The sequence below is a fragment of the Rhineura floridana genome, chromosome 17, assembly GCF_030035675.1.
Source record: "Rhineura floridana isolate rRhiFlo1 chromosome 17, rRhiFlo1.hap2, whole genome shotgun sequence".
Lineage (NCBI taxonomy): Eukaryota > Metazoa > Chordata > Lepidosauria > Squamata > Rhineuridae > Rhineura > Rhineura floridana.
In genome coordinates this window covers 8696730-8720739 of record NC_084496.1, presented here as the reverse complement: position 1 = coordinate 8720739, position 24010 = coordinate 8696730, and the positions used below count along the sequence as shown (strand labels likewise).

The 24010-nt window shown below is 41.7% G+C and overlaps 1 protein-coding gene across 9 annotated transcripts in view; it reads right to left on the bottom strand.

The window, feature by feature from the left end:
- The window catches only part of LOC133371697 (ankyrin repeat and fibronectin type-III domain-containing protein 1-like), a 473061-nt gene extending 449724 nt beyond the window's left edge, over positions 1 to 23337 (bottom strand). For 3 of the 9 annotated variants that reach the window (XM_061599367.1, XM_061599372.1, XM_061599373.1), the window contains exons 1-3: positions 23157 to 23337; positions 8290 to 8436; positions 5624 to 5760 (exon numbers count right to left, since the gene is read on the bottom strand). The gene's annotated coding sequence lies outside the window, so the exon portion shown is untranslated. Of the gene's footprint in view, positions 1 to 5623; positions 5761 to 8289; positions 8437 to 18861; positions 18966 to 21932; positions 22292 to 23156 lie in introns of those variants that run through there. The other 6 variants (XM_061599375.1, XM_061599376.1, XM_061599368.1 and 3 more) reach the window with 5 other exon arrangements.
- Between the last annotated feature and the right edge of the window lie 673 nt (positions 23338 to 24010).

Below are 24010 nucleotides of genomic sequence, written 5' to 3'. Positions count from 1 at the left end.
TCCCATGTCATAGTCCAGCACTCTAACCACTATGCCACACTGGCTCTCTGGGACAGCTCGGAGGGAGAGATAACAAACCAGTCTCAACAGAGCACAGAAAATACAGAAGCTGAAGCACAAGAAAGTAATTCCATAAAATAATCCTGCTTCAGTCACAATGGTTTTCGAACTAGTTTCACAATAGGTAAAAATCCCTATGCCTCTATTCAAGAAAACTATATTTATGTAATTGGAAAAAAATGTATTTCCAACCACTTAAGCAAAGGGGATTATAATGTGAAATTAATATTTTATAACTGTTATTCTATAACTCTATCGTTATCCAAATTTGCTACATATCCGTATCAGTGAGATCTTAAATGAAGAATTCTCTTTATCCAAATTTCTGCTTTTCAGATAGTTGGCTGTTCCTGAGAAGACTTAGCAAAATAAAATTGCTATTTCTACACAGATTTAGCTGTAAATTTGTTTTAATAAAAGAATAATGTTGCCAGGTGCATTTTCTTCACAGATTAAAAAATGTCTTGAACTGGGTAACAGGAAAAAATTCTGAAGGAAAAATATAAGCATCAGATTTTTAACAGCCTCTTGGCTATTCCTCCCCACAGGGCTATAGACATGTATCACAAGAGTAAACATGTATCTCAAATCACACCAGCAGTGGGAGGAAAGTGGAAAAATCAGTAGATGGAGAAATCTTAAACACTCCTCACCCCTACCCTACTTCTCTATTTCAAGTTTAATCTACACATTTTCTTTATCATATTAGAAATATAAAATACTCAAATATATAAATACATAAACAAACATATTGTCAACAAAAATATTAAAATATTAGAGAAGAAACTCTTACGGATATTATTGTAGCGCTTAAACTTAGTCTATTAAACACAAACACCACCTTCCATTAAATCAATTACAAAGGTTTAAAATGTTTGTGAACAATCAACATTAATATGTTCTACCACAGCTCTTCATGTTTTACCACATTTTTTATTTTTATATTTTGTTTCTATGAGCAGGAACTTTAGTGATAACAGATCCCAAACCTTATTTGCCTGTTATATGGAAGCTCTTATTTGATTTTCAAAATCTTGCCAGTGTAATTCTAACTTCTGTCAGTAAATACATAACTGGAACATTAATACTTTGATGTTTAATATCTTTAACAAAATTTAGCAGACAAAGGTTTGGTTGCGGTATTCATTTTACATATTTTATTTGTTGTATCAATGGGCATTTTCCAAAGTTTTCTTGCTCTTTCACATAGCCACCAAATGCAGGAAAATTCATACATTTCCTTGTAATATTTGTAGTACTTCCTTGTAATACTTAACAGTAAATAGAAGATCAGGTATTATATATATGATCCAAACTTCAACCAAGATCCTATACATCATAATGCTGGAGGTGATTTCACACAATCGAAGAGAATACACACAACAGGATGACCATAGGTTTGCCAAGTAAATGTTCAATTATTCTCTATTTTCAAATAAAAAATTCAACTGTGTGTTGCTTAACAGCAAGTAGAGAAGAACTGTTTTACGGATGAAGATAAAAGCAGTCCTCTACAGGATTACTATAGGAGAAAAGCAAAGGGTGCTAGCTAGAAGCTTTAACACTCATATTTCAAATACTTAGCGCAGGTGTTTAGCCTTCTCTCAGAATGTTTTAACACTGTGTACAATTTGCTTCAGGCAGGCTACGCACCAGGAACTTAAACCAGATGGCCACAGGCTTGTAATCACACTCCAACTACATCCATCTCCTTCACTGACACAGCAGTCAATTTGGCTAGCCACGGGACATTAATTTGGGGTGTACAGAGACAAAATCAAACCATAGAAGTACATGTAAGCTGAGAAGTAGTAAGGAATAGACATTTATTACATAGGTCTGCATTTACAACATTGCCTAAAAGTGCACTTGTAAACCCAGGTGCATCCCCTGCCCACATGGACCTCCCCTCATTGGACCACTGCCTTCAGCTGTCAAGTGTGATTACCCACAACAGACAACATAAAAACATATGAAAATGCTTCAAAATGATAACCATATCACCCATCCTGTGACACACTTTCAATTGCTGGAGTGACCCTGACATAAGCCTTTTCTATGTTAGATTGCCTAGTATAGGACTAGATAGAATAATGCCCTGGCTTAGTTGGCCTTTATTACACATACTCACTGCTTTTCTCCTATCTTTTTAAAAAATTTCTTGAAAAAATGTTTGGATTCCTGGGCTGAATTAGAGTCATATCACATTCAAGGTTCTAGTTCTATCTTCACTTTGCCCCCATCCCCAATGCTGCCTAGACTGTCTGGGCTACACTACTAGTTTCAAGTTAATGAAACATAGAGGGGTGATAGGCTGAAGCTGCTTGCCAAGAGACTTGGGCTTAGCTAGGAATCTTCCTACTCTATAGAATAAATAAACTAAGTCCCCCGGTTCCAACTCAGGTTTGGCAAACAAGTAGGAAGTGGTAAGAAGAGAGAAGCACAACAGTTAGTGGACTATACTATAGGGCTGGCACTGGCCAGAAGTCCCCATTATTCCAATGCCAGGATGCCTGTTACTACCAACAAGCATTCTGTGATTGGCCACACACACTTGTAACTCTGGATAAATGTGGTGCATCTGATGAAGCAGACTTTAGCCCACAAAAGCTTATGCTATAATAAATCTGTACGTTTTAAGTGCCGCATGATTCTTTGTTATTTAGTTACTAATTCAGTCTCCACACTGCCATAATTGTATATTCAGCTCTGTAGATACTGACCTGACAGACTCAGAGAGAAGCATTGAAGAAGACCTTTCTTGCAGATATATGAAATCATAAATTAAACCACTAAGATTGATAGCTTCATGTTTTCCCAACATAACAATGTGGACTGCACACTAGCATAATTAGGCTCAACGAGCACTTCTAGAGTGTTTATATGCTCTTTAAGTTCATAGTTTTAGCTACAATATAGGCATATGAAATATTTTCTATCAGGGAAATTGCTCATGGTATTATTCTCACTCATGAGTCCATCTGCAAACAATTCCCATGAGTAATAGTGAGGTGGTAAGGATGTATTCCCATGGGATGCCTCCATATTTTTGGCACACTCGTGTTTGATTTGGGTTAGGCATGGGCATAAATCCTTCCCACAGGAGTGACTTGTAGAAACATTATTTCAAGAGCAAATTGCATCATGGAAAGTGGTCCTCATCTAACAAGCATCTGCAAGAGTAACATGCCTTTTCAATTATGAATTAAACTGAACAATTCCTGTATTGATTTCACCATTCAAAATGGTAATTTTGCTGCCTGTGATCTATAAGTTCCTTTAGCATAATAGGTAATTTAGTTCAAAAAATGAGTTAGCCACTGACAGCATCTAGACCAGTGGTTCCCAGCCTGTGGGCCATGACCCCCAGGGGGCTGTGAAGTAATCTGGGGGGCCCACAAATTGTAAAGAAATTAATTAATTTTTAAAAGTCTTCCCTCCCTGGATGCTGTCTGCTCCCCACTGCAGACCACACCTCCCCCTTGCTCCAGACAAGAGGGGAGGACATTTGCTGAAGCGGCAGAGTGTCTTTCAGGTACACTGAGGGCAGGGGTCTGCCTATAAAACATGTGGCAGACGCCGAAGGAGGCTGAGGGCAGAGCTACCAGGAAGAAGAGGGGATTACTATCTCCAAATCCTTTCTCTTCACATTGCCACTGCTGATGACCTCCTTGCTCAGAACGAAAGGAGAGGGCTTTTCATGAAGCAAAAAGAAACAAGGCTGCAAGAAAAGGTTGTATTCACCCTTCCTTCCTGGCAGCCATCCTGCCTGCCTTTCTTGGCTCCTACCACCTCCTCTAATTGGCGAAGCTGCCCAGATCTCGCTTTCAGTCCAGACAGCGCCAAGAGGCAGTAAGGAAGTATGGGACTTGCTCACCCTCCATTTCTGAGGCTAAGTGTGCGTGCCAGCATCCCTCCTTCCTTCCACCTACACTCCGCCCCGCCCCCCCCAATCTCTCTCTCCAAGACTCTGCAGCAGTTGAGGGCTTCCCCACTCCCACGTGCCCGAATGCATGCAGTGTGTGTGTGTGCGTATGTGTGTTGATCTGTGTTCTGCTCCTCTTTCATTCTCCAAGTGCATGCTAACCAAATGATCAGTTCTGATTATCATCCCAAGGCCTAAAAGCACCTTGTTGTTTGCAGTGCACAATCTAGCATCCCCATCACAAACACATTGCTGCTTCTTGATTATTAAAAAAAGAAAAAGAAAAAAAACTCAGCAGGTTGGCTGAAGCTGCAATTCTGGTAATGCAGCAGAAATATATTTAATTATTATTACATTTATATCCCACCTTTCCTCCCAGTTGCTCAAGGTGGTGCACACGGTTCCCCACCCCCTTTCCTTTTTATCCTTACACCAACCCTGTGAGATAGATCAGGCTGAGAGACTGTATCTGGTCCAAGGTCACCCAGTGGGCTTCATGGCTGGGTGGGGAATTGAACCTGGATCTTAGTCCAACACTGTAACCCACAGGTATTGGGAGGCAGGACTGTACATCTTCAGACTGGGGGAGGGGGATACCAATTTGTTTGGATCTTTACATTAAGAAAAGAAAGCAACACTTCCCTGTCTGCAGGGAGCTTTTAATGGAAAAGGATATTTGGAAATATGATTTTGCCATGCACCATTTTTTCAATTAACAGAGATAAAATTACAATTAGCATGGGGGATAATGAAATTTTTTGAGCTTACAAAGGGGGTCCCGTACTCATAAAGGTTGGGAACCACTGCTCTAGACCATGTCTGCCCCCCTACTGACAACCAAGGAGAAAGAAGAGACAAGAACATAAGAGCAAACCATCACCTCTTAATCTTGCTTTCCTCCTTCTGTTCTCCTCAGTCTTCAGTCTCTCTCCCTCTTCCATTCTATTACAGAAAATGGAAGCAAACTTCTCCTCTTCCCCCTCTCTAAATTCATTTGGCAGGAAAGGGAAAGAGGGGCATACTTGTCTGAAGAGTAGTGCAAGGTATCATTTCCTCCTTCTCTCCCATATAAATAATCACAAGCTAACAGACCATCCAGAAGCAGTAGCACAGTATATGGGTCTGTTACTAGGCAACACTTCCATTCTCCCCACCTCAGAAACATTTTGATATTGGAGGGTTGAAGGAAACAGCAGTGGCTGGAGGGGGCAACTGGTCTTTGCTAGCAGACAACCATGCATATAGAGGGGAAAGCACAACCTACAACCTCCATTTACTCCTTTAAAAAGCCCTCTAGTAAACTGTAGTGCCAACTAGGAGTTTTGTTTTTTTAAGGGTTAGGTCCTCTATGCAGGTTGACTGCTTTTACAACTTTGGCAGACAAGTCGTTCACCCTTAATGGTCCATGAAATTCCTAGGTTACAGTGGGCTCACATGGAAGTTGTAGCAAGACAAGTGGATCCTGGCTGCAGAGCTGATTGCAAGCTTCAGCTTTGAACTCTACCAAAGCAGCAGAACCCAGCAGTAACTATTGAATACATTAAAGAAGATGCTTATGCAGCCAAGAAGAAACTATCTGGGGTTGCACTTGGCTATATAAATAAAGCAATGTAGTAAACCGCTTTAGGAGAATCTTACCATTAGTGAGAAGACATCAGTATTGGGCCACTTGTGATGCCCTACCAAACAAAATAATTCTTCTGGGCGGTGACAACAAGAATATCATTCTAGGAAGCAAATATTAGGTGCCACCTGGAGATGCAGCCAGATGTAATCTGTAGATAAAAAACAAAAACAGGTTTTATATAGCAACTCTCATTATGAGACTCCTAAATTACTGCAGTGTTACTTAGCTTCAAGAGAGAGATTAATAATAACATTTATCTGAGTCTGTGTTGAAATTGCTTTTTAATGTTTTCTAAGCTTTTAAAAAAAGTTTTTAAAGCTTTTTTTAAAAAAAATGTTTTAAAGATGTTCTGTTTTAATATGTTTAAGGATGTTTTGTTCCAATATATTTTAAAGTCTGTTTTTATGATGTTTTAGAGTGTTTTTAGTGCTTTTGTTTACCACCCTGGACTCCTACTGGGAGGAAAGGCGGGATATAAATAAAATAAATAAAAATAAAATGTCACACTTGCCATGTTCAAAGCACTTTACACACAGTCTCAGTAATCCCTACAATAAGCCCATATGGTAGGCCTGCTTTAATATCTGACAACTGAAGATTGGGTGGGTGTGCAGCTATGATACAGAAGCATGGAAAAAGCCAGCCAGTGAGTTCAAGCCTAAGAACTGGGACTTTTCAACTCTCATTCAGTACACTACACCTGCTTCCCCTGAATTCAGGAACAAAAGCAATTGAATTTAATTACCAGAGTGATAATAAAGAGCTACATTTAACCAGTGATGGAGAACATAGGAGCAACCCAACCTAGTAAGTGCCCTAAATATATAGCACTACCTACCTCTTCTTCCTTCAACCTCATTAAGAACTGTTCTACAGCAGTGCTAACTTTAATCACAGTGCATTTTAATCTTCTTAACTTTTTAAATCTTTTAATCTGTATTTTAATTTTTGTAGTATTTATTTTGTTTTTGCTGTGCTTTTCGTTGTTTGTTTGTATATGTTTTTGTATTTTTATTATGATATATTGTATTTTATTTTGTTTGTTCACCGCCCTGAGAGCTATTTCGCTAAGGGCGGTATATAAATTGAATAATAAATAAATAAAAATAAACTTCAGTCCATGTTAAAGCCACACTACTCTTTAACACGTTATATCTTTCTATTAATGACTTACACCAAGCCTTTTGAACTTATGAACCCCAAACAGTTTACAAGCAATTGTAACAATTTTATACAAAGCAATTAACTGACCATTCAATGGAGAAACTGCCAAGAAAATAGAGTTCCTTGCTCGTCTGCTGGAGGTGGGTAAGTTAACTCATAACTAGGTAACACAATGTTAATGACTGTCCCCAGCTCCTCTACTAAAGTTGCTGTTCTTTTGGGCTTGTAGCTAGTGCAAAAAAAAAAAAAAGCCCTCACCAAAGAACTGTGCTTTCAGACAGCATCAGATGTAAAAGTTCTACTCTTCCCAAATTTCCTGATGGGAAAGTGTAGGAATAGAATAACCAACCGTGATAATAAAACTGATATTAAAAAGAACAGCAGCAGCAGAACTGATGATGGATAGCTACGACAGCAATTTTGGAACAGCCAAGATCACTTGACAATGGTTTTCTAATATACAGATATTGAACAAAATTGAATGAGAACACTCGCTTTGACTCTTTACAAGCTGGTTCAAGACACGTAGGCCAAACATCAAGTGCCCACCTTCACCACCACCCTCCGCAAAAGGGCCCAGCAGCTTACTTGGAGCAGTGACCAGTTCAGCTCTCTGGTGGGATATACATTCCCACCAGAGAAGAGACTGGGATTACAAATCCCAACAATCCTCTACTTCCCTACATTTAAGGTCAGAGCATCCAATGGCCTTCTCCCTGGTAAAAATGAACACAAACACTATCATTTTTATCACCAGGATTACTGAGACTAGTAGTTACAGCCCCTCCCCAGCAGGAATGATGTTCCACCAGGAAACCAGAGCATCCCATCTCCCACTTTCACTGCCTTCTCTGGCACAACAGGTAGGTTGTGCACCCTCAGGTTTTTTGTGCTGGCACTCACAAAAGGCTTGAACGTTTGGGAGAGCCTGACATGGGTGCTTGCAAAAGTGTGAGCCTTTTCAGCTCAAATTTCAGGATGGCAATCAATCCCTCATTTTATGTTGCCCAGAAAGCAAAAATTAAGCAAAGTCCTTGGTACCAATGACATGATGACAAAACATGTCCTCTCCTCAACTTTCATTATCAGGCTACTGCAATTATTAACACACTACTTAATTTCTGAAAGATGTTCCAGGTTTCTATCTGCCCAGAAGTCATAGGTGTGCTGACTGCAGAGAAAAGCTCTCTGCATATTCTTTACCATCACTGCATCTTCCAGAGCTGAGCCACAGATCAGATTAAACCTTGCTACTTGAGGAATTAATTCCTGACCACCTCCCTTTAACCTCTCCACAGAGTTGCCGCCTTGCAATTCCTTGTTCAAGAAAACCATATGATGATATTTACAGAACACCACTCAAGCTCAGACACTAGTGTGGCTCCAAAATTACTGCTGCAGCTGGCTCATAAAAACAATTATTCCAGGTCTAAAAAGAGCACTAATTTTGTCCCACTGAATTACTAGAAAATATTTCTGAAGATGTGAACTTCATAATAAGAAGGCAACTTACATGAAGATAAAGTTTCAGTACATCTCATGCTTTCTGTGCCTCAATACAATACTTAAGAATCAAAATGTAGTCCTCTCGTACTTATATCTTCAGGGATAAGAAGGGAAAATGTGCAGAGATGGGGAAAGTGTCATCCATGATAGAAACCTGCAGATTCAATATATTTATTTATTTATTGTTTGATTTCTATCCCGCCTTTCCTCCCAGCAGGAGCCCAGGGCGGCAAACAGAAGCGCTAAAAACACTTTAAAACATCATAAAACAGACTTTAAAATACATTAAAACAAAACAACATTTAAAACATTTTTTTAAAAAAGCTTTAAAAACATCTTTAAAAAAGAGTTAAAAACATTTCAAAAACATTAACAAGCAATTCTAACACAGACATATATATATATAATGTACATATATGTACATGTACATATATAGTGTACAGAAGCAAGAGTCACCAAGCTCTGAAGTCCTTTTGGTTCAAAATTAGTTCAGCAAACTATAGTCATGCTCTAATATATTACTAGAAATACGCCCCGCTATGTATGCTAAAACTTACTCCCAGACAAGTGTGGATCGGATTGCAGCTTCAATGGCCCAAGGCACTACATACATTAAAAACACAACTCTGCCTGCCTAATCATAGCATGCTTAATTGCAAGTAACAGTCTGAACCGATACAAAGTTGGCACACCTAAGCCCGTTGACTGCCTCCTCCTTTATGAATATCTATACTGACAAGCTCCAAGTATCTCCACCATTTGGGATACAGTAGACAGTTACCTTTTCAGCAGTGGCATCTAGATTATGAACCTCCCTGGAGAGGTTTGTTTTGCCCTTCACTGTTGACTTTTAAAGCAGTTCTTTTACAGAAGCCTTTATAGCACTCAGGTTTTCAGCCATTATTTAAGGGAACTGGTTTCTGCCAATTTTTCTGCTGCTGAATTGAGTTATTCTCCTGCATTTAGTTTTTGCTTGTCAATTGTCATGTTTTATTGTTTTGATTATTGCTTTAAATTTTAATTATGGATTTTTTCTATCATGATCACTATAATAACCATTCATTCTAGTTCCCTACTTTCTGACTACTGCAATCATCTGTAAGATATGGGTTTTGCTATTATCCATGTTATGAACTGCATCCTGCATTTTTGTTACTGCCTTTGGTTCATATGGAAATAAAAGTGAACTGAATCGTTACTATTTCCAGTGCAATCTTAATCATGTTTACTCAGAAACAAGCTCCACTATGTTCACTGAAACTTACTCCTAGGTAAGCACGCACAGGATTTAAGGCTTAAGCTTGATTCCAGAACACACTTCCTGGGGAATAAATACCGCTGAGCACAATCAGACTTACTTCTGAGCAGGCATGCATAGGAGTACATTCTCAATTGATCTGTAAGCTGCCTTGAAAATCAAGTAGGATATAAATGTTTTTCTAAATAAAAAACTATTGAAATTAATTACCTTAGGCATAATTAATTCTGCATAGGATTGGGCTTCAAGTACCACCAACTGACTGCCTGGCAGATATGCACAGGTGTGCAGCCTAAGAATGTACTTTAAGTGAGTCATACAAAGTCATCAAAAAGTATTCACCCCACATTCATAAACAAGTACTAGCCCATCTGCCCATGTATTTATTTATTGACCAATTTTATATCTGGTCCTTCATTGCATATTGATCCCATCTGTCATGGCCCCGTCAGAGGACTCATCAGACGAGGATGACTCGGGAGTAACAGCAGCAGACCCAGAAGCAGCAGACCCAGAAGCAGCAGACCCAGAAGGAGAAATGGAGGAAACTCCTGAAAACCCAGCTCCTTCTCCCCCTCAGCTGCAGAGCACCCCAGACACAGGTGAAGCCCTTCAGCCAGACGCAGGCAGTGAACAGGATACTCCCCCCTCACCTGCAGAACGTAGACAACAGAAGGTCAGGCAGAAGAGGGGCAGGCCTGTCCACTTAAGGCCAAAACGCTGATGGCTCACACCTGCTGACAAACCTGCTCCTTAAAAGTCAAACCTTGGCTGCAGCTTGTTGCTGACTACAACGTCAGGCGTGACCACTGGGTGTCTTCTTATCCCCTGAACCTTGACTTGGACTGATCTCTCGGCAAACTAGACCCGGACCTTCACTGATGTCTCTTCTGGATTTCTGGCTTGACACGTAAGCTTTGAATGGCCTCTGCCCTTATCTTGCTTCCTCCTTGCTAGCCTGGCAGATTTATAGCCAAGCTGCCGGCTGAGGACTTACGGCCTGGCAATTACCAAGGAATCTCCAGCCCTGCCTGCACCCCCACCGACACTGCTGTCTCAGTTAAGAGCTGACACCATCTGCCCATATATTAATGTATATGACACATATTGTTAACTTAAAAAAGAAAAGAAGCAATGCTCTCCTCATAAGAAATGCTGTCCGGGTGTATCCCCTGAAGGAAGCAATCTTAATTGGCATTTTGTCTAATACAATACAATTTTAAGCAAACAATCTAAAAATAAAGCTAATTCATTCTCCCATCATAAAATACCAAAGCACTAGGAAGACACCTGGTTTATTTGCTGGACATCTCACTAATAGCCAACACATACCGCATTGTGCCAGTAGTCTTTCAGAAGATGTACTTGCAAGCCAGAAGTGATCAAGATGTTGAGGTACATGTCTATTTTTATTCATGCCTTAGCTTTCAATTAAGAGCTATTCAATTAAGGGGGTTCATAAGGTAAAAATAACCATCTCTAATTATGCTTGCCAACCCATTAGGGATATTTTTCTGTTAAAGTACCGCAATCTAATGTTCACACTTAGCTTTTAAGGGTGCAATCCAATTCACATTTATGCCAGGCTGAGGGGAGTTGAATGCGGCAGATCTCCAGCTGAGCTGGCGGGGTCCCGACTCAACCGGGCTTTGCCAACATAAGTCCCGAGGGTAGCATAAGAAAGCCAACACAAGCCAGTGTAAGTCCTGATAAAGGAACGTTCTGGGGGCATGTCGGGATGGGTCGAGGTGAGGGGTCTTAGGCCATATCCAACTCATGTTTGGAGCGGTCACAATTCAGGCAAAGGTTATGTAGGGGAAAAGATCGGTATAAGAAAATAATTGCAATAGAAGTCAATGCAAAGGACTTATTCCCCAGTAGGGGTATTTAGGAGAGCAGGCTTTTACTTTCTGGCCCATGTGCACAGCTCCTAGCTGAGCTAGCGTTCAGCCAACCCAGAGGCTCCTGCATGGCAGTTGGATGCAATGGAACTTTTATACCTGCTACTCTTCCTCCAGCACCACTTACACTGACTCCTTTTGAGTTGGATTGCTCTCTCCATCACATACCTGACTCCTAGTCTACTTCCTACCCCATTTGTCCTTATTAAAGTCTCAAATTTTGTCTGCACCCCTGATACAGATAACAGTTATACATTAACCCCATGTGCTATATTGTTCTGTACTCTCACTACTGTCAGTCTAAAAATCCACTAATAAGCCTCTCACAATCTGCCTTTTGGAAATCATACATTTACTATATTTGCCAAGCTGTCCCAGAAATTTTAATTTCAAGCTATATAAATCAATAGAAGAAAATAAATTAAAGTTATTAAAAATGTCTTGATCAGTATGCCAGGTTTCTAGTTACAAGAAGCTCAAGACTGGCTTATAGCTTTTTGTTGTTGTTATGTGCCTTCAAGTCGATTATGACTTATGGCGACCCTATGAATCAGTGACCTCCAAGAGCATCTGTCATGAACCATCCTGTTCAGATCTTGTAAGTTCAGGTCTGTGGCTTTCTTGATGGAGTCAATCCATCTCTTGTTTGGCCTTCCTCTTTTTCTACTCCCTTCTGTTTTTCCCAGCATTATTGTCTTTTCTAGTGAATCAGGTCTTCTCATGATGTGTCCAAAGTATGATAATATCAGTTTCATCATTTTAGCTTCTAGTGATAGTTCTGGTTTAATTTGTTCTAACACCCAATTATTTGTCTTTTTCGCAGTCCATGGTATGCACAAAGCTCTCCTCCAACACCACATTTCAAATGAGTTGATTTTTCTCATATCCGCTTTTTTCACTGTCCAACTTTCACATCCATACACAGAAATTGGGAATACCATGGTATGGATGATCCTGATGTTCAGTGATACATCTTTGCATTTGAGGACCTTAAGAGTGAAAAGTTGAGAGAGGCATTGAGTACACACAAATTTCTGCTGTCCTACTGTCAACTCCAATCACATAGGTTTTATAAACAATAGAACTTGCAAAACCTATCTACCAGAGGCAAATGTGAGATAAATGTCCATACTACAAGCAGCAATATTTTATTTTAAAAAGCCGTCTACTACCTGAAGAAAAAAATCTGTTGTGTCTCCATCTACAGTCTTAATACCCATGAGTTTAAATAATGTCATATGAATACAACAAACACTGGCAGTTTCATAGTGTCATTGAGTGTGAGAAAACATGACTGACTCCATAATGGTCAAACCCAATGGCTTTCAAAACTCTGCCCCCGGGAATCAAAAGTCAGAGAGGTCAGTAAACTTCCCTGAGTATCAGCTTGCCTGCAACAACTAATCTTCCCCTGCAACACATAGCTGCAAGGGAGCAACAGCACAATTCTGCAGCACGCTGTCAATTCACACAGGCTAATGATGAAGCCCAACAGGTCTGACCAGTACCCTGTGTCAACCAATTGTCTGCAAAATTCCAAGATCAAGATGATCAAACAGCCTGACCTGCTCCTGTACCTTCTATCAATAATCTGATGTGCAGAATTCAGCAGATGAAGCTTTTCACATCATGATTTTTTTTTAAAAAAAAACTTGGCAAACCTTTGTATAGGGATTCCATGACACATTCACTGGCAGGTAAATCAATGTGGAAAGTGTTCCCTGGAGGAGGTTTGAAACCCCTTGCTGTAGTTATCTTTACAACCCACTAAATATACAGCTTGTTTATTTGTTTGTGGCAGTTATACAGGCATACAAAGTTCACTAAGTGGCTTACAAAAATAATAATAAAATAACCATAACACAAATTGCAGCATAAAATGGTTAGCAAACCAGTTTCAAAGCATAACGAAGAATACAAAGCAGATAAGCAGTGGATGTAAAACTTTAGATTACAGGTTTTAAAGGGCTGAGAGTATTTAAAAAACTTCATCTGGTGCCAAAATGACCTCTCTAGGTAGGCATTTCACAACAAAAAATGTCCTCTCCCTGGTGATTCTCTGTCTTAATTCTTTTGGGAAGGGCACATAGACTAGGGCGTCTGAAGAATATCTCAATTTGAGTAGAAACATATAGGAGAAAACAGTATTTCAGGTACCCTCATCCCAAGCCATTAAGGGGTTTTAAAAGGTCAAAACCAGCACTCTGGGCTCTGGAAGCCAGTGCAACTGATAAAGCATTAATACAATATAACCAAATCAACCAGTCCCAGTTAACAATTTTGCAGTCCTATTTTTGGATCAACCACAGTTTCCAGATGATTTCAAAGGCAACCCCACATAAAACACACTAAAATAGTTTCCAAAGCATGGGTAACTGTAGCCAGGCTATCTCCATACAGGTAGAGTGTCAGCTGGCATATCAGCCAAAGGTATAAAGAGGTGCTTGGAGCCAAAGAGGCCACTTGACCCTCTAGTAACCATACTGGATCAGTAAGCAACCCCTTTCAGAACAGGTTAAACATCACTCATCTGGATGGACAAGCCACCCAACAAGGGAGGACTGAGTTTCAGCTAATTAACCCTCATTCTGCCCATTACCACACCCATGCACCAATTCAGGACACCTACAACTTCACCTACAGTACATTTGATGGGGAGAGGGAGGAGATAAAACTGGCTGTCATATTGGTAACACTGCGGAACAAATCACTGAATGACTTCTCTCAACTGTTTCATGCAAATATTAAACAGGAGAAAGAACAGAACCCAGCAATATCCCAAAGCGTAACTACCAAGCGATTAAGCAGTACCACCCTACTGGCCATCCAAATAGGATCAGAATCACCACCAAGCAGCACCTCCAACACCCAACTCAGATAGGGAACCCAAGACACTGTCTTTCCCAAAACCAGGCCTGCAGCAGGATTAAAACTGGTTCAGAAAAGGAGTTAACAGGAAGTTACATCATTTTTTCTTCTATGTAAGTTTCATTTACTGAACTAATTCTCATCTAAGCTTCTAATCTCTTCATAATTTATCCTGGCAGATTATTTATAATGCACAAACATATTTTTTATAGTGGCCAAAGGCATCTACAATTCAGGCTTCCTGATTCTGGCAAATGTCTAGCTGACATTTGATTACTAAGAAAAAGGCCATGTTTTCTTTGCTCTTTGTAGATACAATGAAAAGTGTCACGTCATAGTAACTCTAGCACAATTTTTTTAAAAAAATATCAAGAACTTTCTTGATACAAGCCTTGCAGCAATTAGCAAAAAAAATGCAGCCTCATTCAGATGTTATGTTCTGGAGTCAATAGCCTCATGATTTTATGTACAAAGATATTTTACATACATTCCCTCTCAGAGTGGTATTCAATGCTAACCCTGCTCAATGAAGTTAATAGACATGACTAACTTAGGCTCATTAATTTCAATGGTCTACTTTTAGTAAGACTTAGTTAAATACAACACTTGCACAGGTGTGGTGCATTTACTGACTGCATGTTTGCATCAGCATTCATGTTTACATACTTTATGCAGAAAGTACATAAATGCTGGGAAAGTGATCTTTAAACACAAAAATTATCCCTCTCAGTATTTCTACACTGAAAACTGCTAGGGCTTCATTTGTTCGTTTATAAGAGCAGTGGGGAATCTGTAGCCATCTGTCCCAACTAACACGATCAATGTTCAAGGGTTATGGGAGGTGGACCCCAATGCTATCTCAAGGTCCACAGGTTACAGAGCCCTGATTTATAAGGTCAATGTAAAGCCACAAGGTATTCTTTCCTCAAACTGTCAGCGATATACCACATACACTAACAGATGTAATTGGCATCAAAGTAGCAGGATGAGGTGACAGATTTAGAGCTGAGAAGTGAGAACTATTAAGATCCAACATATTTAAACACATTGAAATGCTTATGATCTATATCATAAAAGCCATTTGGGATTTTACAGTGAAGCTGTCTGACATGTCTGAGTGAATTGTCCTAATGTCATAGAGATGAAATATGCAGAAGTGTCTGTGGCTGCCATTAGGGATGTAGGAACCTGACTTGTACTGGCTCATATAGCTCAACGTTGCATACATAAACTGACAGCAGCACTCCAGGGTTTCAGAGAGACTTCTTTTTCAACCCTGCCTGCAGATGCTGAGCTAAACCTAGGACCTTCTGTATGGATGCAAAGCATGTGCTCTGCCACTGAGTTATGGCCTCCTTCCCCTGAGGTAGTCCGATTCAAGAAAGAGACAGAAGGGACTAGGAAAGGTGGTCAGAAACCTGGGTGTAGGAGGAGCCCAGAACCTGAGAAGAGAGCAGGTCAAGAGAATCTAGGGGGGCTTGGGAGATCCAGAGGAATGAGAAAGAGGCCAGAGACAGGAGTCAGAGTAGACAGAAAGGACAACTGCATTTGACCAGGAGCTGCAGAAGCAAGGAATTGTAATTCAAGTTGAAATAACCAGTCTAATATTTGTCTGCATACCTCTAGTAAGCAGTCAATATTAGTATCTTCCAAAGTAGACAAAAACCCGTAGATTAGTAGTGAAATCCTATGTATGTCTACTCAGATGAGAGTGCCACTGACTTCAATGGGGCTAACTCCCAGGTACAGAACTGCAGTCTTCCAATTTTCTCTCCACATTTTAAATTTCTAATGAAACAATTACAGGAACTACTCAAACAACAGTACAGAAATGAATCCTAGGCTCCTGCCTCCGGGAGTGATCCCTAGCCTTGCTGTCATGGGACACAGTTATGTTACACAAAAACAGCTCTACCTTCATCTTGCACAGAGCTGTTTGAGATACATAGCAATTGCTGTCAAAGCCATCCTATACTCCAAGGGGTAGTCAATGTAATGCCTTCCAGATGTTGCTAGGCTGCAACTCCCATCATCCCTGACCACTGGACATGCTGGCCAGCGCTGATGGAAGTTGTAGTCCAACAATATCTGGAGGGTACCACATTGGCTGCACTTGCTATCAGCCATTTTGACCCAGAAAGCCATAGAGGCAGGCACAAAATGTGTGTCAACCATTATTCATAGTAAATAGGTGTTTTCTGATGAGCAAGACAGTCCAAGGCAACTCTACCTGACTGGAAACCACCAAATCAGGTTTTGGCTTGTGTGGCACAAATAATTAATTTTGCTGCTGAAGCTGAATCTAACTGACACACTGAGGCTGCTCAATAACTCAGAGACAGCGAGTATGTTTGCACATTACACTAAATCAGGGGTGAGAAACCTGTTGTCCTCTGGATGTTGACTCCAACTCCTATCAGCTCCATCCAGTATAGCCAACAGTCAGGAATGATGAGAACTGATAGTCCAGCAATATCTGGAGGGCCACAAGTTCTCCATCCCTGCACTACACCATGGTTTACCATGATGTGCATAAGAAGGAATAAGATACAACTGCATGGCCAGCAGGAGGACTTCACTTGCACTTCTGTTAACCACAGTCTGTTGTGCAATCTGGAGCAACAAGTTCTGGTTAATAAAAGGAAGTTGGCTTGTTGAAATTAATGATAGGTATTGAACTACAATTCTGGGACCAGATGGCATGTCAGACTATGGCTAACTAAATCAGAAGCAAAAGCTTCCAGATTCCTTATCTCGGCTGCACAGCAGGCAGAGGCTCACTAAGCCTAAGACTCACTGCAGCTTCTGCATGTGGTGCTAAACCATGGTTTAGCATATTGTACAAATGCAGCCCATGATTTACCAAAGGCTACTCAAACACTTAATTCTTTTGTATCTGGGACTCCTTCACTCAAACCCAGCATTCAGTTCTGTGCATTGCACTACCTCAAGATATAAAATTGTTTCAGCAAATGTGAGTCTTAAAAGGGACCTCTATGAAGAGAGTGATCAAGGATGGGGAAAAACACATTTAAGAAGTTTCCTTCTGTTATACTGTTGTTGTCTTATCATTATCACTGATCAAGGATGGATACTGTTGCTGGGTTATAGTGGTGGTGTTGCATTATCAACAATTATTTGAAATTCAAAATTATTAGCGGTAAGATACCAACTCAAAGTAAATTCCTACTTTAAAAAAAATGTAGAGTTCCCCTAAAACCAGAAAACTCTAAAACAGGAGTTGGGGAACCTACAGCCCTTGGCAAATTCCATGTGGATTGGGTGATCTCAGAAGACAGGAAGGAATGGGGGGAGCTGAAACAATGGAGTGATGGGGAAATGAAGAAAATCCCTCTGCAAGCAGTCAGTTCAGACCTCTGGCAAATAATCTGTCCCTTTTCTGGCAGCTCACTGGATGGGGAGAGAGAGAGGAAAGGGGGTGGCAGGAAAGAGAATGAAGGCAGACTATTGGACATAAGTCTAGAAAGATCTGAATTTAGCCACAAAGCTTACTGTGTGATACTGGACAGATGCTGTGACAGAATGAGAGAAAAAAGGTGAACCTGCCCACTTTTGGTTCTGCCCCTGCCCATCACTGACTTCAGCCCTGCCCAGGACTAGCATGGCCCTTTGCCTGATTGTTTAAGCCCAAGGGAATGTGGCCCTTGCTGCACATGCCTGAAATAAATTATGAGTAAAAGGTAAAGGTGTCCCCGCACTTATAGTGCGAGTCGTTTCCGACTCTTTGGGTGACGTCTTGCGATGTTTACAAGGCAGACCGTATATATGGGGTGGGTTTGCCAGTTCCTTCCCCGGCCTTTCTTTACCCCCCCCCCCAGCGTATGCCGGGTACTCATTTTACCGACCACGGATTAAATTATGAGTACACATGAACAAATATATTAATGGAAGGTGACACTTCAGCCTGGAAAAGGGACATCCAAAATGGCCCATACTACTCTTGCATGAACTTCTCACACAACTAGGAAGATGGAGGGGGAAGAACCTCTTGACTACAAACATCATGGAACCCTCATTAGCAGTCCTAGTATCTTTCAGAGAAGTTTTTTAAAAAAAATAAAATGACATAAAATGATGCATAAAAAGACCCCATTAGTCTGAAATATGTGTTGTAATTACTAGTGGACCTGTTCCTATGCCAACTAAATAATTTCACTGCAAAGCCAATTTTGTTAAATAGATAATTAGACCTTTCTTAAAGGGAACTTAACAGAATAATGCCATGCAAGGCACAAAAATTTCAGCACAGTATACAACAATTCATATACATAACACACTACAGCTCTTCCCTGTTCAAATGAGCAGATTCTGTCAGTACAGAAGAAGCTGAACAGCAAAAGAGCATTACAAAAGCATTAAGTCATTCTGTTTCATCAATGTTTTGCTACCCAATTAGCTGCTCCAAACATAACAGGAAAACATCTCTTTGAAAGCCAGCAAATATTTTGCAGTGGATGGACTGCTACATTTCTTTCAAAAAAGAATGGGGGACTATTGAAGAAGCACATAAATACCAAAGAAAGTACAGTACCTAGTGAAATCAGCTTCTGGATACAGAACCAGGGAATCTGCATTCCATTTTCGGTACAACAGAGGTGTTTGGAAATGCCTGCTCTTCTAGTCCTGTGTAGCTCTCCCTGTTCCTTATTAAACAGCAAGCCTTGCTCACTTGTTCCAAGAGCTCCGGACGAGATGTTCCCCACTGAATACTTGGACAAGAAAGCAGGAAGCCTGCCTTCTCATAAGAGCCCAAAGGAGAATTCCAACCACATAGACCTAATTGCTGGGAAAGTCAAGGGGAAGAAACAGCACTCTTGGGGTTTGGAGCTGTACTCTGGGGTGGAGGGAAGTGAAATAAAAGAGGAGGATACTGACAGTCCGAAAACCAAAATTGCATCTTGCGAAAGCCATACTGAATGCTATTGCTGCAAAAGTAGTGAGGTTTCCAAGAGATCAAAACAAGTATTTCTCTGCCCCTCTCCAAAGCTGCTGCAAAGTAAACCAAATCACACACACCATGAAAGCAGGAGAATTTACAGGGAGGAAACACATGTACATAGTGCCAAATAGAAAGAGCCAAAGCAGCATACAGCAGCCAAGCAGAGAGGATAAGTAGGCTTTCTGGGGAAGACGGTGGCAGGGCCAGAGGAAAAGAAACTGGCTCAGTATTTTAACTCACTAAAAAAATGCACAAGGATCAAAACTGCAAAAACTAAAACAAAAAATAAGGTGCACTCCTGAGCTGTGAAATCTGAATCGACTGTGATGCATTGAAAGGAGATACAAGCCTTTAAAATAAACAATATCTGGCATCCCTATCTTGATTTTAGTCTCACAGCTACACTGCTTCCACTTAGTAAGATCTCCCACCCACCCCACTACAAAACAAATTGGGTGAGCAGCACATATATCTCCCATGGGAGAAAGTGGGAAGTTCCTTTTTAAAGCCTGTGTTAAATTTCAACAGCTCAGCCATGCCTGTAGTCAGGGGGGACTACCCCCCCCCATTTTTAATAAAAATAATTAAATTACAGAAAAAATCCCCTCTACTTTTTTATCCCCCCCCCTCCAAACTTTTAGGCTGGCTACAGACCTGAGCAAGGAAATGATTAGAAGCAACGAGGGACATGGCATGGCTTTGGAAAATAGCAACACGGGGGGGGGGTAGGATAGCAGTGAGGGAAATGAGTGGGACTAAGACCATGGAAGTCCAACTTGTTGACTGCTTTTAAAGCCTCAGAGCCCTGGAATAAAGCTGGCTACAGGCATGGGGCCTTAGGATCTGGCAAGCAAGATTCAAATATGCATCTAGTACACACTCCATGAGATACAATGCCCTGCCAGGCATCCTGCCAGATGGTAATACTTAAATATGGGCTGAGAAGTAATTACTTTGTAACATTCTCCCTCTCCCCTCCCCATAAAAGCAGGATGGTGCCTTTTTGGCCACAGCCACCTGTTCTAACCTAAATAAAAAGGAAATGGACTGCCTTCAAGTCGATTCCGACTTATGGCGACCCTATGAATAGGGTTTTCATGGTAAGCTGTATTCAGAGGGGGTTTACCATTGCCTCCCTCTGAGGCTGAGAGGCAGTGACTGGCCCAAGGTCACCCAGTGAGCTTCATGGCTGTGTGGGGATTCAAACCCTGGTCTCCCAGGTCGTAGTCCAACACTTTAACCACTATACCACACTGGCTCTCTGTTCTAACCTTTGGCCACATAAATTATGCCCAGCATGGTGTAGTGGTTAGCGTGTTACACTAGGACCTGGAAGACCAGGGTTCAAATCCTCACTCAGCCATGAAGCTCACTGGGTGACCTTGGGCCAATCACCAGCTCTCAGCCTAGCCTATCTCACAGGGTTGTTGTGGAGACTAAATTGGGGGGAGGCATGTATGCCATCTTCAGCTACTTGGAGAAAAGATAGGATATAAATGTAATGATGAATAAATACATACATATAACCATCCCACCACCACCTCAAAGCATTTGGTTTGCATATACCACTAGGCTCTCTGCTTTCAACCCATCTGCTAGCTAGTGCACCTTATATCAGGGTTTGGAAATGTTAGGCCCCAGGGCTGAATATGATCCTCCAAGCTATCAAAAACTAGCCTAGCACACCAAGGTAAAGTTTATATTCATTGCTCCACCCACTTTTGCCTCTGGCTCCACCCACCACTGGCATTTGGGCTTCCAAAGATATGTAGCCCTTGGACTGAAAAAGGTTCCCCACCCCTAACTTAAATGCTCTACCCAGGTACAGCCAGGTGCCACTCAAGCCCAGAACTTATTTTCAACTGGAACTGTTCATCGAAACATAGGAAGTCATTAAAGATAACAATGCCTCTGAGCATGGCAAGATTGCGGTTCACCACATGCTGCCCTGGGCTCCTGCTGGGAGGAAGGGGGGAATATAAATAAAGTAATAAATAAATAAATAAAAGAGCCAGGGTCAGCCTCTTGAGTCAAGAAAAAGGCACCAGGGCATACTTCAACCTTGGCATGTCTACCACTAGCTTTTGCAGCGCACACACATATAAATATACACATGCCTACACACACACGAGCGGCCTGAATAACCCAGGGCGGCTGTGCTTCTGCGCCTGTGCAGAGCGCCTTCCCCCCTTGCCACCGACGAAGCGGGTCCGAGGTTACACTATTTCCCGCAAAAAACAGAGAAGAAGCATTTTCAGAGAAGCTCGAGCCCCGCTACCAGCTAGTTCAGAAATGAAAACCAACGAGGATGGCATTCAGTCAACGCTAGCCCTACTCAGAGTAGACCCATTGGAACTAAATGGCGACCACTAACTCAGGTCCATTCATTTCAGGGGGTCTACTCCGAGGAGGGCTTAATTCACAAGAACCCCTAGAAAGGCGGCAACAGCACCCGCCGGGATGGGGGTTCAGGGAAGCAGCAAAACCCATCTTCGCCTTCCCTCAAGCGACTCTGAGGAAAGCGCGGAGAGAGGGGACGAAGATACAACATACCCGCAAGAGGAGACAGCGGCGGCAGCGACACCACCGCCACGGACTCCTCTTCCCCCTCCTGCCCCCGACCGGGCAAGAATGGCCTCGTCCTCCATCCCGTGCGTCCCTACCGTGTTGTTGCTGGCAGCTGCGGCGCCGGCTGCTTTGCGGGCATAAGGGGAACTGAGGGGAAGGAAAGCCAGGCGCAGCCAGGACTCGCCCCGTCTCCAGACCGGCCCCGCGCGAGGCAAGGGGCGGTTTGGGCGGGAAACTCTGAAGAGGAGAACCTGCAGCAGCTGCAGCCCGAATCTGGAGAGGAGGAACACCAGCGCGCGCGCCCGTGTGTGTGTGTGTATGCGAGAGAGAGAGAGAGAGGGGTGGACTTCCGAGTAAGCATGCGTAGGTTTGAGCTTTAAGGCTGCTATTCGAGGCGTGCTTACTTGGGAGAAAGCCCCACTGAACTTAACAAGACGCCCTTCTGAGTCAAAGGGCTGTGGGTGTAGGGCAGGGTGCGGGGACAACAGCGGGCAAGCAAGCTGTGTTCAGTTACTATGCTTAGCAGTGCTTTTTTTTAATTATGCTGCTCACCGATAGGCAGTACCGGCACCTCTTTTTTTGCAGCCATTTCGTACTGGCACCCACCAACACTTTTAGCAAGATATGAGTAGCGGCACCTCGTTTTTTATCCAATGAAGCAGCAGCAGCAAGCAGCAGTAATAATAATAATAATAATAAAGTGGAGAAGACGACGGAAACTAGGTCCGCAATCTTACACGCTCTTTCCTAGGAGTAAGCCCCAATCAAACTCGGTGGGGCTTTCTTCTGAGAAGGCATACATAGGATTTGCGGGACCAGCAGAGAGGAGGCAAGATTCACCGAGAGGCTCTTGTGTATTTTGCGATGCAGTCTTGAATATACCCATCTGGTGTGTCTTAAAAGCTTTTTCTGTGGCTTCATAGATACCTCATAATAACCAGAGAATGGATATAGGCACTCCTGGGGAATAATAACTGGAGCTGGTCTGAAACAGTGCAGCATAGAAAGACTGCCTGCATTAATTTCTTTCTTGATACCGTTTATATCCTACCTCTTGCCTCCAGCGGCTTCAACACAGGGAACATCAACAATAAAAATAAAATATCATTTTAAATTACTGTTGAAAACTAAAAACAGCAGAGCAAATAGCAAGTAAAAACTAGGAAAGGCTCTCAGATGGTATTAAAAAGAAGAATAGGGTGGGCTTTGCCTTGGCACCTAAAAGAGAACAATGATGACACCAGACAATCATGAGTAGAGAAAAAGGTCCATCATTTGGGGGCCACTACAGAAAGGCTCTCTCTTTAGTAGCCACCTACCTAGCCTCAGAAGATGGAGCCACCCAAAGAAGGCTCTTGGCACAATCCTATAGAAGTTAGTCAGAAATAAAGTCCCATTGATTTCAGTGAGGTTTATTCCCAGGTACAGGATTACAACCTGACTGAATTTACACCTTATGATATGACTTCCTTCTCTCCCACCCTCCCAGCTGTTTGTGAGGGAAAGCCAAATTCACTTCAGCTGCCCACATTTCCAAGACACTCCCCTCATTATTATCTCATACTTTCTTTGACAGTAGTCTTCAACGTTTTTAAAACCAGGGCCCACATTTATCTACAACAGGTGTGAAGAACCTTTGGGTCGTCAGATGTTGCTGAACTACAACTCCCATCATGCCTGACCATTGGCCATGCTGGCTAGGGCTGATGGGAGTTGTAGTTTATCAACAGCTGATGAGCCAAAGGTTCCCCACACCTGATCTACAACCTGCAACATGGGGCCTACTTTTAATTTTTTTAAACAAAATTAGACATAACCATCTTATCTTCTCTAGGCTTTTGGTATTCAAATGCTGGGTTTGGAACCCACTCCTGATTAATGGCCTGATCTAGGGTGGGTTACGATATAGTTAAAGATAAATATTAAGAAATGAGTCTCCAAATGTATGTTGGGTTAAAGATGGATCCTACATCTGAAAAGGTTGAATACTACTGAACTACATATCCTATGTATTGTATCCTATGTTAGTCCTACTCAGAGTATATCCATTGAAATTAATGGACATTAATTCATGCTGATTGGTTTGTAGAATGCTAAAGACATAGGAACCCTACTGGGACCTGGCTCCTCAAAAAAATAGGGGGTCTAAGGGGATCTTAGACCCTGGACAACT